The 6000-nt window shown below is 41.7% G+C and overlaps 1 protein-coding gene across 8 annotated transcripts in view; it reads right to left on the bottom strand.

The window, feature by feature from the left end:
* Positions 1 to 6000, bottom strand: part of Trim2 (tripartite motif containing 2) — a 128226-nt gene that overhangs the window by 25086 nt on the left and 97140 nt on the right. The window lies entirely within an intron of this gene.

Genomic DNA, 6000 nt, shown 5'->3' with positions numbered 1-6000 from the left:
GTCTCCCTGTAGCCCCAGCTGGCCCGGAACTCACTATGTAGACCAGGCGGGCCTTGAACTCACAGAGATCCACCTGCCTGTGCCTCTCGAGTGCTGGGATTAAAGGCATGTGCCACCATACCTGGCTATTTACCAACTTTTGACTCCATTTTGAGGAAGAAAGGTAACTACAGACCCGGAAACTGCACCATCTGTCAGGCACCACCGATCCAGCACAGACTGATAAATGACTTATTCTTGAGATTGGAAAGGGAGCCATTTTGTAAGTTTATTGGAGTGAATGAAAACTGTGCGACATATGGACATATTGCAATTATATGAGGGAAACCAGACCCAAGAACTTGTTGGACATGCCAAACAAATCGAGGCGTTATAACTCCTTCACTTTCACCCCATAAAGTGATGGACACAAAACACTGTGAAGGCATGGTACCATACCTACCTGGTGTGTGCGTGTCAAGGACCAACAGGTAGTGGAGCTTCACCTGGGCTCAGTTCCCTGTCTATATGCCTGTTCACCTACCAGGATCTGAAGCTAAACAAACGGTTTCCCACTCTCAGACCCATTTGGTCTTTCACCTCGAAGCTGGAACAGCTTTGCTCTCAAACCTGGCCTCCAGCAGCTCCAGCAGCAGTCCCCTTCCTGCACTGGTCTGGTTCAAATCACTTTTAATTCTGGCACTCACAGTGGTTCATGGGGGACACTTGCAACAGTTTCTCAGTCTCCCTGCTTCTAGAGAAACACTTCTGTAGATTCTCCCTATTTGCTCTAAAAAGTAAAAAATCAGTAAAAAATCTTCATTGCCCCACCTTGGCAGGGTCAGTGTCTCCCTACTCTCTACATCGCTATGGTTTTTAAACTTCATTGTGCCTAGGTTGCTGGAGTCTGCACAATCAGATTCCCAGTCCCTCTATGAGATTCTAAGTCTGCAAGGACAGCCTGGAATTCAGGCATTGCCACCTTTTACCAGACACCCAGAAGAATTCTGATGCACACAGTTCATGGACCATACATTGAGAAGCATGTGTTTAAATGACAAAGTCCCAGCGTTTTCCCATGGTTCCCCTGTGTATCTCACTCCATCAGATGCTCCAGGATATTGAAATAATTTGCTCTTTCTCAGTTACTCAGTTTCTCAGCCTTATGCCTTTGTAGCTGCTCTCCTTCCACCGGAAGCACTTCCCCTCTTCCATCTGATGTCTTTCAAAGCTGGTTTAGGGATGTTCTTCCAATCTCAATCACCAGCCTCCTCTACCGCCCCAACTTCCCTGTTTTGGTTTATACTGATGGCATTACACATTTTGCTCATGTTTCCTATTCTGGGGCCTCTTTTAGGTCAATTCCCTCTTTTTCTATCATGGCTGGAGGAACTGTTGACGCATCAGAGCCACATGTGACTACAGGGCTGGGTGACCATTGAGGAAGGTGAAAATGTGTGCTGTAATTACCCATGATAACCCTTTTTATTGACTTTCATGAATATGAAAAATTAACACATGTACGTGGGATGGTCTTGTGAACCCGAGTACAAGTTTTATAAAAGCTATCTGTAACTACAAAATCAGTACCAGAAAAAGCTCAGTGTATGTAGACCAGCTGAGGGACCGCAAGACTATATAGATACCATCTCTGCTGAGTTGGGTTTGACTGATTTCTGGATTATATATGACAGTCTTTAAAACACGCCCAAAGGAATTGTTCAAATCCTAAATGTTCTATTGTCATACATCTAATAGCCTAGAACACTAAAACAAAAGTGTATCTATAGAAGAAGGTTGAACTATTTTCATTATTAATAGAAACCTATACATTTGTAGCCCAAAGTGCAGATACTGAAAAGACAGGCTCTCAGGCCAGCATGGTGGGAGATTAAAGGCCTGTGAGTGTGCATGAATGATTGCCATGTAGCCTAATGCGTTGTTCTTCATGTGTCCTCTACCTCAAACCTGACAATTTTTTCTTTTAAAGATTACATTAATGGAATGGTCCAGTGAGGTAGCACACACCTTTAATCCCAGTACTTGGGAAGCAGAGGCAGGCAGATTTCTGTGAGTTCAAGGTCAGCCTGGTCTACATAGTAAGTTCCAGGCTAGCTGGGGCTACAGGGAGACCCTATTTCAAAACGACAACCCCCAAAAGATTACATTTATTTATTTGTGTGTGTAGAGGGGGTGGACACGTGCTATGGTACCAATGTTGAAATCAAAGGACAATTTGACCCCCATGTGGATTCAAGGATTGAAGTCATAAGGCTTGGCAGCAAGTGCCTTTACCCACTAAGCCATCTAACTGGCCCCAATAATAGGCCATTTAAACCATGCAGTAAGTCATGCCTTGATCTTATTCTAATGGACAAAGTACTTATGCAGAGTATTCTGAGTATTGCTGGGGATAGTAAATTAATAACATCATCCTTGATCTCAAGGAATTTACAATATTGTTGGGTAATAAGAACAGGACATAAATAATAATCGTCATCACTGTGGATTCTAAAAGAGAAAGTAGTACTTGGGGGGCGTAAAATTAGGAAAAGAATTTTGACTCGGAAGTGATCATCTGTGAGGACACAGCAGATGTTGGGAGAGCAGTCTGCTTTCATACAGATTTTTCAACCAAATCACTTCCTATCCTTCTGACTTTTATTCACCCAGAAGAAGAAGTGCATGATATCAAACCATCAGTCACATTCTCTCTTCACTTCCCTTTGTCTTTGCACTGGTCCCTCTGCCTTACTGCTGTTTCCCTCTGTTAACTTGAGCAAGTCCTAATTATAATTCGATTCTGGTTTAAAGTCCTTAGTTTTGTGCCTTTCCATCACCTGTCTTTGGTAATAAGTTGGTCGTATATCTATCACACAAAATTGTAAGCTCCATCAGGGAGGAAATCATATTTCTTTCATTTCTGTATATCAATTACCTAGCATAATGCCTGTCAGGGACCAGTTGTCTTAGAAACACCTATTGAGTTACATTACTGCATCAAGGGTGCCTGACTTTTACCAGAGTCTAAGTTCAAATATAAAGTTGAAGAATAATAAAAAAAAAAACAAAACCCAGGATATATTTAACTAATGGTGGGAGAGTTCTGTACACTGAAAAGACAGTAATAAATGGAAAGATATCCCATGTTCATGGACCAGAAGAACTAATATTGCTAAAATGTCCATACTTCCTTTTATAGTTTGTTTCTTCATTGTTATGACAAAACACTCTTGACCAATACCAACTTGGGGAGGAAAGGGTTTATTTTATCTCACATCTCCTGGATCTCCTGGGTCACAGTTCATCACCAAGGGAGCCCAAGGTAGGAACTCAGGGAAGGAACCTGGAGGCAGGAGCTGAAGTACAGACCATGGAGGATAGCTGCTTCCTGTCTTGCTCCCCTGGCCAATGCTCAGCCTGCATTCTTATACAACACAGGACCACCTGCCCGGAGATGGCACCACCCACAGTGGGCTAGGCCCTCCCACATCACTCAAAAATCAAGAAAATACTTCATAGACATGGCAACAGGCCAATCCAATGGAGGCAATTCCCCAGTTGAAGCTCCCTCAAACCAAGTATGTAAAGTTGTCAACTAAAGCTATCCCGCACACTTCCCAAAGCAAACTATAGATTCAATGTAATCGTTACCAAAATTCCAAAAACATTTTTCACAGAGATAGGAAAAGCAACACTAAAATTCACACATATCCACGAAACTTCCAAAAAATTAAAGCAATTCTGAGTAAAAAGAGAAAAGCCAGAGATATCACATTATCTTATTTCAAAATCTACTTTGAAGACATTTTGACAAAAACAGAGTGATCTTGGCATAAAACATACACAGGCTATTGGGAACACAACAGAAGGCCCAGAGTGCATGGTGGCATACACCTGTAATCCCAGCTCTTAGGAATCTGAAGCAGGAGAATCTCAAGTTCAAGGCCATCTTGGGCTATATATAATGAAATCCTGTCTCAGAAATAAACAAACAACAAAATCAACAAACCACAAAAAGAATAGAGGGCCCAGATATAAAGTCACATATTTATGGTTAATTGATTTGTGACAAAGATGTTAAGGACAGACAATTGGGAAAGGAGAGTCTCTCCAATGAATGGTGCTAGGAAATCTAGATATTGACATGCAGAAGATGATTAGACACTGATCTCATACCATGTACAAAGAACAACTCAAAATTGCTTAAGACACAAAGTGTAGGACCCTAAACTACAAAAACCATTAGGAGGAAGTGCAGAGGAAAAGCTTGTAATACTGGTGTGACTGATGGTGTTTCAGATATGAACCTAAGAGTCCCAGCAACACAAGCAAGACAAAATGGAAGAACATATATGCAAATCATATACCTACTACAGGTTTAATTTCCAAAATATATAAGGAACTCAAACACTTTGATAGGTTCCCACCATCCCCTTCTTTTTGGTTTATCTCTTCACTCTAGTGAAGAGTTATTTCTTTTGTTGAGCAGAAGATTTTTAGTTTAATGGACTATTGTGTCATTTTTGCATTTGCCGTCCATGCTTCTAGATTCATGTCTAAAGAAAAAAATGGTTAAAAGACAAACTGGGACCAGAGAGAGGGTTCAGCAGGGAAAGACACTTGCCACACAAGACTGGTGACCTTAGTTAGATCACTGGAACCTATGTAAAGGTGGAAGGAGAGAACTGACTCCACAAAGTTGTTCTCTAACCTGCAATGCACCATGTGGTATTTGTGCCTCCCTCCCCGTATCACATACACACACATACTACTACTACCATTACTACTACTACTACTACTACTACTACTACTACTACCAACAAATTTTTAAAAAATTAAAAGACAGTTGGATTTAAATATGACCATAGACATATTTCAAAGGACATACAAATAGCCAACACATATATGAAAAATGATCAGTATTAGCAATTATCAGGAAATGCAAATTAAAACCAGTTTCTACCATGCAAAAGACAAATTAAGGGGCTGGAGAGATGGCTCAGTGGTTAAAAGCACTGGCTTCTCTTAAAGAGGACCTAGTTCCAGTTCTCAGCACCCACATGGTGGCTATCAACCATCCCTAACTCCATTCTAGGGGATGCGATTCCCTCTTCTGGCCTCTGCAGGCATTGCATGCATGTGGTGTGCTTATATACGTGCAGGCAAAACAGTCATAAAATATTTAGAGAAAAAGACAAGATAAATTTTGGTGAGGATGTGGATAAAAGGGAAGCCTTACCACTGCCTTACCACTAGTACAGCCATTATGCAAAATAGTACAGAGGTTCCACATAACATTAAAAATGGCACTATCACGTAATACAAAAGGAAATGAAACCAGTACATCAAAGAGACACCTGCACTTATATTTCTTGGCTATTCAGAATAGCCAAAAAATGGAAACAGCCCAGCTGCATCAAGGAAAGAGTCAAGAAAGTGGCAAACACACGTACACGTATGTGTGAGATACTATTCAGTTTTTTTAAAAAAGGAAACTCATTTGTGACATGGAAGAATCCAGAGGATATTTTTGCATTTTATGGACATGGAAACTGAAATAGAGGGAAGCTCGATGCCCAAGGCTCAAGGAGGAACTGGTGTAGCAGGATCCAGTCCTGTGCATCCTGTACCCACGCTGCACTGATGGCCAAGAGAGGCAGGAGGGAGGGCCTCCATGCTCTGAATAGACAAGTTACACATCACTCCGCATTCTTTACCAAGTTTCAGCTTCAACTGCTAACAGAACAACTCTGCCCACCAAGGTTTCCCAAGCTGTTCCATGGAAAACTTAGATGGTGAGACAAGTTGGCCTGGGCCTCCTGTCAACCCTCCCCTGCTCAGAGCGCACCAGCAGATTCCAAAGGTTCTGAGAAGGTCTGTAGTAGAAAAATCTGCTTCCTTTGTTTAGCCTCCACTTCCCTCCATTTCCCCCTATTTATGTGAACAACAGGAATGCTTTTCTACCTGTGTCAGTCAACATACTTCAGCATCCTTCAAGACACTGCCATGCAGACAGAG

This window comes from Nannospalax galili, unplaced genomic scaffold (assembly GCF_000622305.1).
Source record: "Nannospalax galili isolate Female #2095 unplaced genomic scaffold, S.galili_v1.0 scaffold305, whole genome shotgun sequence".
Lineage (NCBI taxonomy): Eukaryota > Metazoa > Chordata > Mammalia > Rodentia > Spalacidae > Nannospalax > Nannospalax galili.
This window is presented reverse-complemented; position numbering and strand designations above follow the sequence as displayed.